This window comes from Thunnus maccoyii, chromosome 22 (assembly GCF_910596095.1).
Source record: "Thunnus maccoyii chromosome 22, fThuMac1.1, whole genome shotgun sequence".
Lineage (NCBI taxonomy): Eukaryota > Metazoa > Chordata > Actinopteri > Scombriformes > Scombridae > Thunnus > Thunnus maccoyii.
Window position 1 is genome coordinate 15,834,290 of NC_056554.1, and position 9,537 is coordinate 15,843,826.

General features: G+C 44.4%; 14 non-coding genes across 14 annotated transcripts; all 14 read left to right on the plus strand.

The window, feature by feature from the left end:
- Positions 1-265: 265 nt before the first annotated feature.
- trnan-guu lies at positions 266-339 on the plus strand. Its single transcript has one exon. It is a non-coding gene; the product is annotated as a tRNA-Asn (tRNA).
- A 557-nt stretch (positions 340-896) lies between these two features.
- trnan-guu lies at positions 897-970 on the plus strand. Its single transcript has one exon. It is a non-coding gene; the product is annotated as a tRNA-Asn (tRNA).
- Positions 971-1,527: 557 nt separating this feature from the next.
- On the plus strand, positions 1,528-1,601 carry trnan-guu. The gene has a single exon. It is a non-coding gene; the product is annotated as a tRNA-Asn (tRNA).
- Positions 1,602-2,158: 557 nt separating this feature from the next.
- trnan-guu lies at positions 2,159-2,232 on the plus strand. The gene has a single exon. It is a non-coding gene; the product is annotated as a tRNA-Asn (tRNA).
- Positions 2,233-2,792: 560 nt separating this feature from the next.
- trnan-guu lies at positions 2,793-2,866 on the plus strand. The gene has a single exon. It is a non-coding gene; the product is annotated as a tRNA-Asn (tRNA).
- Positions 2,867-3,423: 557 nt separating this feature from the next.
- Positions 3,424-3,497, plus strand: trnan-guu. The gene has a single exon. It is a non-coding gene; the product is annotated as a tRNA-Asn (tRNA).
- A 557-nt stretch (positions 3,498-4,054) lies between these two features.
- Positions 4,055-4,128, plus strand: trnan-guu. The gene has a single exon. It is a non-coding gene; the product is annotated as a tRNA-Asn (tRNA).
- Positions 4,129-4,685: 557 nt separating this feature from the next.
- On the plus strand, positions 4,686-4,759 carry trnan-guu. Its single transcript has one exon. It is a non-coding gene; the product is annotated as a tRNA-Asn (tRNA).
- A 561-nt stretch (positions 4,760-5,320) lies between these two features.
- On the plus strand, positions 5,321-5,394 carry trnan-guu. Its single transcript has one exon. It is a non-coding gene; the product is annotated as a tRNA-Asn (tRNA).
- Positions 5,395-5,951: 557 nt separating this feature from the next.
- trnan-guu lies at positions 5,952-6,025 on the plus strand. Its single transcript has one exon. It is a non-coding gene; the product is annotated as a tRNA-Asn (tRNA).
- A 561-nt stretch (positions 6,026-6,586) lies between these two features.
- trnan-guu lies at positions 6,587-6,660 on the plus strand. Its single transcript has one exon. It is a non-coding gene; the product is annotated as a tRNA-Asn (tRNA).
- A 557-nt stretch (positions 6,661-7,217) lies between these two features.
- Positions 7,218-7,291, plus strand: trnan-guu. Its single transcript has one exon. It is a non-coding gene; the product is annotated as a tRNA-Asn (tRNA).
- A 561-nt stretch (positions 7,292-7,852) lies between these two features.
- trnan-guu lies at positions 7,853-7,926 on the plus strand. The gene has a single exon. It is a non-coding gene; the product is annotated as a tRNA-Asn (tRNA).
- Positions 7,927-9,118: 1,192 nt separating this feature from the next.
- trnan-guu lies at positions 9,119-9,192 on the plus strand. Its single transcript has one exon. It is a non-coding gene; the product is annotated as a tRNA-Asn (tRNA).
- The last annotated feature ends 345 nt before the right edge of the window (positions 9,193-9,537 follow it).

Genomic DNA, 9,537 nt, shown 5'->3' on the forward strand with positions numbered 1-9,537 from the left:
TCGAAGTGATGACATTGTCACCGTTACTTGTGTGAAAGACTTGACTGGCGAACGCCATTCCATTTACAGGACTTGGTTAGCTCGTTGTGCTACATCTCACCACGTCTTGACTTTGTGCAACATTGTAAATTTCTAAAAGAACTCTTTTCCTTCAATAGGCCATGATTCTAAATTCTGCCGTATTGCCCTGGTAGAGGTAAACAGCGATGAAGGTGGGTGGGGATTGCAAATCGAAGCCACACCCCCTCTGTGACAGGACAAAGCAGTCTCTGTGGCGCAATCGGTTAGCGCGTTCGGCTGTTAACCGAAAGGTTGGTGGTTCGAGCCCACCCAGGGACGTAGGGTCTTGCGTTTACACCGCCAGCTAACATCATGTTCAGGGTTACAGAGAGCTGTAGCCAAAGTATCACAGGTTGGTGGAATGAATGAGAGGATGATCATCAGTAGCTGTTGTATAAAAATTGGTTAGTGCATTGGACTGTTAACCCAAAGGTTGATGATGAAAACATCATGGCATGTCGTTACAGCTTGTTATAATCCCTTCACTAATTGTTAACTTGATATACACCCCATAAACAATGACTACGCTGGTTTGTTTAAAAATGGCTACAAAACCTAATGGCATCGATAGGATTGTCGCACTCTGGAGAGAAGTCCCTCGTGTGGCAGACGCCAATGGGGAACGCCATTCTGTTTACGATGCGTTCTTGGCTGGTTGTATCACAAATGGAAACCTCTTGACTTTGTGCTACATTGTAAATTTCTCACAGAACTCTTTTCCTTCAATATACCACCATTGAAATTTCTGCGATATTGCCCTTCGACAAGTAAACAGCGATGCAGGTGGGTGGGGATTGCAAATCGAAGCCACACCCCCTCTGTGACAGGACAGAGCAGTCTCTGTGGCGCAATCGGTTAGCGCGTTCGGCTGTTAACCGAAAGGTTGGTGGTTCGAGCCCACCCAGGGACGTCGACTTTTCTGCGTAAATAACCAGCTAACACGGTGTTAGGTGGTAAGGGTTAAAGAAGTCTGGTGCCTCAGTGTGGGGGAATGAATGAGAGCAAAATCATCGGAAACGGTAGTTCTTGTTCACAAATTTATTCGCGCATTCGTCTGCTAACCCAAAGATTGATGGTTAAAATATTGTTGTATGTCATTACAACTATGTTGTAGTGCCTTATATTCCATTTATCAATTTTTTACTTCATCTTTGCTGCATAGACAATGGCTACCGTAGTTTGTTTTAAGATGGTTATAAAGGCTAATCGAAGTGATGACATTGTCACCGTTACTTGTGTGAAAGACTTGACTGGCGAACGCCATTCCATTTACAGGACTTGGTTAGCTCGTTGTGCTACATCTCACCACGTCTTGACTTTGTGCAACATTGTAAATTTCTAAAAGAACTCTTTTCCTTCATAAATGATTCTAAATTCTGCCGTATTGCCCTGGTAGAGGTAAACAGCGATGAAGGTGGGTGGGGATTGCAAATCGAAGCCACACCCCCTCTGTGACAGGACAAAGCAGTCTCTGTGGCGCAATCGGTTAGCGCGTTCGGCTGTTAACCGAAAGGTTGGTGGTTCGAGCCCACCCAGGGACGTAGGGTCTTGTGTTTACACAGCCAGCTAACATCATGTTCAGGGTTAGAGAGAGCTGTAGCCAAAGTATCACAGGTTGGTGGAATGAATGAGAGGATGATCATCAGTAGCTGTTGTATAAAAATTGGTTAGTGCATTGGACTGTTAACCCAAAGGTTGATGATGAAAACATCATGGCATGTCGTTACAGCTTGTTATAATCCCTTCACTAATTGTTAACTTGATATACACCCCATAAACAATGACTACGTTGGTTTGTTTAAAAATGGCTACAAAACCTAATGGCATCGATAGGATTGTCGCACTCTGGAGAGAAGTCCCTCGTGTGGCAGACGCCAATGGGGAACGCCATTCTGTTTACGATGCGTTCTTGGCTGGTTGTATCACAAATGGAAACCTCTTGACTTTGTGCTACATTGTAAATTTCTCACAGAACTCTTTTCCTTCAATATACCACCATTGAAATTTCTGCGACATTGCCCTTCGACAAGTAAACAGCGATGCAGGTGGGTGGGGATTGCAAATCGAAGCCACGCCCCCTCTGAAACAGGACAAAGCAGTCTCTGTGGCGCAATCGGTTAGCGCGTTCGGCTGTTAACCGAAAGGTTGGTGGTTCGAGCCCACCCAGGGACGTCGACTTTTCTGCGTAAATAAGCAGCTAACACGGTGTTGGGTGGTAAGGGTTAAAGAAGTCTGGTGCCTCAGTGTGGGGGAATGAATGAGAGCAAAATCACCAGAAACGGTAGTTCTTGTTCACAAATTTATTAGCGCATTCGTCTGCTAACCCAAAGATTGATGGTTAAAATATTGTTGTATGTCATTACAACTATGTTGTAGCGCCTTATAGTCCAATTATCATTTTTTACTTCATCTTTGCTGCATAGACAATGGCTACCGTAGTTTGTTTTAAGATGGTTATAAAGGCTAATGGAAGTGATGACATTGTCACCGTTACTTGTGTGAAAGACTTGACTGGCGAACGCCATTCCATTTACAGGACTTGGTTAGCTCGTTGTGCTACATCTCACCACGTCTTGACTTTGTGCAACATTGTAAATTTCTAAAAGAACTCTTTTCCTTCAATAGGCCATGATTCTAAATTCTGCCGTATTGCCCTGGTAGAGGTAAACAGCGATGAAGGTGGGTGGGGATTGCAAATCGAAGCCACACCCCCTCTGTCACAGGACAAAGCAGTCTCTGTGGCGCAATCGGTTAGCGCGTTCGGCTGTTAACCGAAAGGTTGGTGGTTCGAGCCCACCCAGGGACGTAGGGTCTTGTGTTTACACAGCCAGCTAACATCATGTTCAGGGTTAGAGAGAGCTGTAGCCAAAGTATCACAGGTTGGTGGAATGAATGAGAGGATGATCATCAGTAGCTGTTGTATAAAAATTGGTTAGTGCATTGGACTGTTAACCCAAAGGTTGATGATGAAAACATCATGGCACGTCGTTACAGCTTGTTATAATCCCTTCACTAATTGTTAACTTGATATACACCCCATAAACAATGACTACGCTGGTTTGTTTAAAAATGGCTACAAAACCTAATGGCATCGATAGGATTGTCGCACTCTGGAGAGAAGTCCCTCGTGTGGCAGACGCCAATGGGGAACGCCATTCTGTTTACGATGCGTTCTTGGCTGGTTGTATCACAAATGGAAACCTCTTGACTTTGTGCTACATTGTAAATTTCTCACAGAACTCTTTTCCTTCAATATACCACCATTGAAATTTCTGCGATATTGCCCTTCGACAAGTAAACAGCGATGCAGGTGGGTGGGGATTGCAAATCGAAGCCACACCCCCTCTGTGACAGGACAGAGCAGTCTCTGTGGCGCAATCGGTTAGCGCGTTCGGCTGTTAACCGAAAGGTTGGTGGTTCGAGCCCACCCAGGGACGTCGACTTTTCTGCGTAAATAACCAGCTAACATGGTGTTAGGTGGTAAGGGTTAAAGAAGTCTGGTGCCTCAGTGTGGGGGAATGAATGAGAGCAAAATCATCGGAAACGGTAGTTCTTGTTCACAAATTTATTCGCGCATTCGTCTGCTAACCCAAAGATTGATGGTTAAAATATTGTTGTATGTCATTACAACTATGTTGTAGTGCCTTATATTCCATTTATCAATTTTTTACTTCATCTTTGCTGCATAGACAATGGCTACCGTAGTTTGTTTTAAGATGGTTATAAAGGCTAATGGAAGTGATGACATTGTCACCGTTACTTGTGTGAAAGACTTGACTGGCGAACGCCATTCCATTTACAGGACTTGGTTAGCTCGTTGTGCTACATCTCACCACGTCTTGACTTTGTGCAACATTGTAAATTTCTAAAAGAACTCTTTTCCTTCATAAATGATTCTAAATTCTGCCGTATTGCCCTGGTAGAGGTAAACAGCGATGAAGGTGGGTGGGGATTGCAAATCGAAGCCACACCCCCTCTGTGACAGGACAAAGCAGTCTCTGTGGCGCAATCGGTTAGCGCGTTCGGCTGTTAACCGAAAGGTTGGTGGTTCGAGCCCACCCAGGGACGTAGGGTCTTGTGTTTACACAGCCAGCTAACATCATGTTCAGGGTTAGAGAGAGCTGTAGCCAAAGTATCACAGGTTGGTGGAATGAATGAGAGGATGATCATCAGTAGCTGTTGTATAAAAATTGGTTAGTGCATTGGACTGTTAACCCAAAGGTTGATGATGAAAACATCATGGCATGTCGTTACAGCTTGTTATAATCCCTTCACTAATTGTTAACTTGATATACACCCCATAAACAATGACTACGCTGGTTTGTTTAAAAATGGCTACAAAACCTAATGGCATCGATAGGATTGTCGCACTCTGGAGAGAAGTCCCTCGTGTGGCAGACGCCAATGGGGAACGCCATTCTGTTTACGATGCGTTCTTGGCTGGTTGTATCACAAATGGAAACCTCTTGACTTTGTGCTACATTGTAAATTTCTCACAGAACTCTTTTCCTTCAATATACCACCATTGAAATTTCTGCGATATTGCCCTTCGACAAGTAAACAGCGATGCAGGTGGGTGGGGATTGCAAATCCAAGCCACGCCCCTTCTGAAACAGGACAAAGCAGTCTCTGTGGCGCAATCGGTTAGCGCGTTCGGCTGTTAACCGAAAGGTTGGTGGTTCGAGCCCACCCAGGGACGTCGACTTTTCTGCGTAAATAAGCAGCTAACACGGTGTTGGGTGGTAAGGGTTAAAGAAGTCTGGTGCCTCAGTGTGGGGGAATGAATGAGAGCAAAATCACCAGAAACGGTAGTTCTTGTTCACAAATTTATTAGCGCATTCGTCTGCTAACCCAAAGATTGATGATTAAAATATTGTTGTATGTCATTACAACTATGTTGTAGCGCCTTATAGTCCATTTATCAATTTTTTACTTCATCTTTGCTGCATAGACAATGGCTACCGTAGTTTGTTTTAAGATGGTTATAAAGGCTAATCGAAGTGATGACATTGTCACCGTTACTTGTGTGAAAGACTTGACTGGCGAACGCCATTCCATTTACAGGACTTGGTTAGCTCGTTGTGCTACATCTCACCACGTCTTGACTTTGTGCAACATTGTAAATTTCTAAAAGAACTCTTTTCCTTCAATAGGCCATGATTCTAAATTCTGCCGTATTGCCCTGGTAGAGGTAAACAGCGATGAAGGTGGGTGGGGATTGCAAATCGAAGCCACACCCCCTCTGTGACAGGACAAAGCAGTCTCTGTGGCGCAATCGGTTAGCGCGTTCGGCTGTTAACCGAAAGGTTGGTGGTTCGAGCCCACCCAGGGACGTAGGGTCTTGTGTTTACACAGCCAGCTAACATCATGTTCAGGGTTAGAGAGAGCTGTAGCCAAAGTATCACAGGTTGGTGGAATGAATGAGAGGATGATCATCAGTAGCTGTTGTATAAAAATTGGTTAGTGCATTGGACTGTTAACCCAAAGGTTGATGATGAAAACATCATGGCACGTCGTTACAGCTTGTTATAATCCCTTCACTAATTGTTAACTTGATATACACCCCATAAACAATGACTACGCTGGTTTGTTTAAAAATGGCTACAAAACCTAATGGCATCGATAGGATTGTCGCACTCTGGAGAGAAGTCCCTCGTGTGGCAGACGCCAATGGGGAACGCCATTCTGTTTACGATGTGTTCTTGGCTGGTTGTATCACAAATGGAAACCTCTTGACTTTGTGCTACATTGTAAATTTCTCACAGAACTCTTTTCCTTCAATATACCACCATTGAAATTTCTGCGATATTGCCCTTCGACAAGTAAACAGCGATGCAGGTGGGTGGGGATTGCAAATCGAAGCCACGCCCCCTCTGAAACAGGACAAAGCAGTCTCTGTGGCGCAATCGGTTAGCGCGTTCGGCTGTTAACCGAAAGGTTGGTGGTTCGAGCCCACCCAGGGACGGCGACTTTTCTGCGTAAATAACCAGCTAACACGGTGTTAGGTGGTAAGGGTTAAAGAAGTCTGGTGCCTCAGTGTGGGGGAATGAATGAGAGCAAAATCACCGGAAACGGTAGTTCTTGTTCACAAATTTATTCGCGCATTCGTCTGCTAACCCAAAGATTGATGGTTAAAATATTGTTGTATGTCATTACAACTATGTTGTAGCGCCTTATAGTCCATTTATCAATTTTTTACTTCATCTTTGCTGCATAGACAATGGCTACCGTAGTTTGTTTTAAGATGGTTATAAAGGCTAATGGAAGTGGTGACATTGTCACCGTTACTTGTTTGAAAGACTTGACTGGCGAACGCCATTCCATTTACAGGACTTGGTTAGCTCGTTGTGCTACATCTCACCACGTCTTGACTTTGTGCAACATTGTAAATTTCTAAAAGAACTCTTTTCCTTCAATAGGCCATGATTCTAAATTCTGCCGTATTGCCCTGGTAGAGGTAAACAGCGATGAAGGTGGGTGGGGATTGCAAATCGAAGCCACACCCCCTCTGTGACAGGACAAAGCAGTCTCTGTGGCGCAATCGGTTAGCGCGTTCGGCTGTTAACCGAAAGGTTGGTGGTTCGAGCCCACCCAGGGACGTAGGGTCTTGTGTTTACACAGCCAGCTAACATCATGTTCAGGGTTAGAGAGAGCTGTAGCCAAAGTATCACAGGTTGGTGGAATGAATGAGAGGATGATCATCAGTAGCTGTTGTATAAAAATTGGTTAGTGCATTGGACTGTTAACCCAAAGGTTGATGATGAAAACATCATGGCATGTCGTTACAGCTTGTTATAATCCCTTCACTAATTGTTAACTTGATATACCCCCCATAAACAATGACTACGCTGGTTTGTTTAAAAATGGCTACAAAACCTAATGGCATCGATAGGATTGTCGCACTCTGGAGAGAAGTCCCTCGTGTGGCAGACGCCAATGGGGAACGCCATTCTGTTTACGATGCGTTCTTGGCTGGTTGTATCACAAATGGAAACCTCTTGACTTTGTGCTACATTGTAAATTTCTCACAGAACTCTTTTCCTTCAATATACCACCATTGAAATTTCTGCGATATTGCCCTTCGACAAGTAAACAGCGATGCAGGTGGGTGGGGATTGCAAATCGAAGCCACGCCCCCTCTGAAACAGGACAAAGCAGTCTCTGTGGCGCAATCGGTTAGCGCGTTCGGCTGTTAACCGAAAGGTTGGTGGTTCGAGCCCACCCAGGGACGTCGACTTTTCTGCGTAAATAAGCAGCTAACACGGTGTTGGGTGGTAAGGGTTAAAGAAGTCTGGTGCCTCAGTGTGGGGGAATGAATGAGAGCAAAATCACCAGAAACGGTAGTTCTTGTTCACAAATTTATTAGCGCATTCGTCTGCTAACCCAAAGATTGATGATTAAAATATTGTTGTATGTCATTACAACTATGTTGTAGCGCCTTATAGTCCATTTATCAATTTTTTACTTCATCTTTGCTGCATAGACAATGGCTACTGTAGTTTGTTTTAAGATGGTTATAAAGGCTAATGGAAGTGATGACATTGTCACCGTTACTTGTGTGAAAGACTTGACTGGCGAACGCCATTCCATTTACAGGACTTGGTTAGCTCGTTGTGCTACATCTCACCACGTCTTGACTTTGTGCAACATTGTAAATTTCTAAAAGAACTCTTTTCCTTCAATAGGCCATGATTCTAAATTCTGCCGTATTGCCCTGGTAGAGGTAAACAGCGATGAAGGTGGGTGGGGATTGCAAATCGAAGCCACACCCCCTCTGTGACAGGACAAAGCAGTCTCTGTGGCGCAATCGGTTAGCGCGTTCGGCTGTTAACCGAAAGGTTGGTGGTTCGAGCCCACCCAGGGACGTAGGGTCTTGTGTTTACACAGCCAGCTAACATCATGTTCAGGGTTAGAGAGAGCTGTAGCCAAAGTATCACAGGTTGGTGGAATGAATGAGAGGATGATCATCAGTAGCTGTTGTATAAAAATTGGTTAGTGCATTGGACTGTTAACCCAAAGGTTGATGATGAAAACATCATGGCACGTCGTTACAGCTTGTTATAATCCCTTCACTAATTGTTAACTTGATATACACCCCATAAACAATGACTACGCTGGTTTGTTTAAAAATGGCTACAAAACCTAATGGCATCGATAGGATTGTCGCACTCTGGAGAGAAGTCCCTCGTGTGGCAGACGCCAATGGGGAACGCCATTCTGTTTACGATGTGTTCTTGGCTGGTTGTATCACAAATGGAAACCTCTTGACTTTGTGCTACATTGTAAATTTCTCACAGAACTCTTTTCCTTCAATATACCACCATTGAAATTTCTGCGATATTGCCCTTCGACAAGTAAACAGCGATGCAGGTGGGTGGGGATTGCAAATCGAAGCCACGCCCCCTCTGAAACAGGACAAAGCAGTCTCTGTGGCGCAATCGGGTAGCGCGTTCGGCTGTTAACCGAAAGGTTGGTGGTTCGAGCCCACCCAGGGACGGCGACTTTTCTGCGTAAATAACCAGCTAACACGGTGTTAGGTGGTAAGGGTTAAAGAAGTCTGGTGCCTCAGTGTGGGGGAATGAATGAGAGCAAAATCACCTGAAACGGTAGTTCTTGTTCACAAATTTATTCGCGCATTCGTCTGCTAACCCAAAGATTGATGGTTAAAATATTGTTGTATGTCATTACAACTATGTTGTAGCGCCTTATAGTCCATTTATCAATTTTTTACTTCATCTTTGCTGCATAGACAATGGCTACCGTAGTTTGTTTTAAGATGGTTATAAAGGCTAATGGAAGTGATGACATTGTCACCGTTACTTGTGTGAAAGACTTGACTGGCGAACGCCATTCCATTTACAGGACTTGGTTAGCTCGTTGTGCTACATCTCACCACGTCTTGACTTTGTGCAACATTGTAAATTTCTAAAAGAACTCTTTTCCTTCAATAGGCCATGATTCTAAATTCTGCCGTATTGCCCTGGTAGAGGTAAACAGCGATGAAGGTGGGTGGGGATTGCAAATCGAAGCCACACCCCCTCTGTGACAGGACAAAGCAGTCTCTGTGGCGCAATCGGTTAGCGCGTTCGGCTGTTAACCGAAAGGTTGGTGGTTCGAGCCCACCCAGGGACGTAGGGTCTTGTGTTTACACAGCCAGCTAACATCATGTTCAGGGTTAGAGAGAGCTGTAGCCAAAGTATCACAGGTTGGTGGAATGAATGAGAGGATGATCATCAGTAGCTGTTGTATAAAAATTGGTTAGTGCATTGGACTGTTAACCCAAAGGTTGATGATGAAAACATCATGGCATGTCGTTACAGCTTGTTATAATCCCTTCACTAATTGTTAACTTGATATACACCCCATAAACAATGACTACGCTGGTTTGTTTAAAAATGGCTACAAAACCTAATGGCATCGATAGGATTGTCGCACTCTGGAGAGAAGTCCCTCGTGTGGCAGACGCCAATGGGGAAC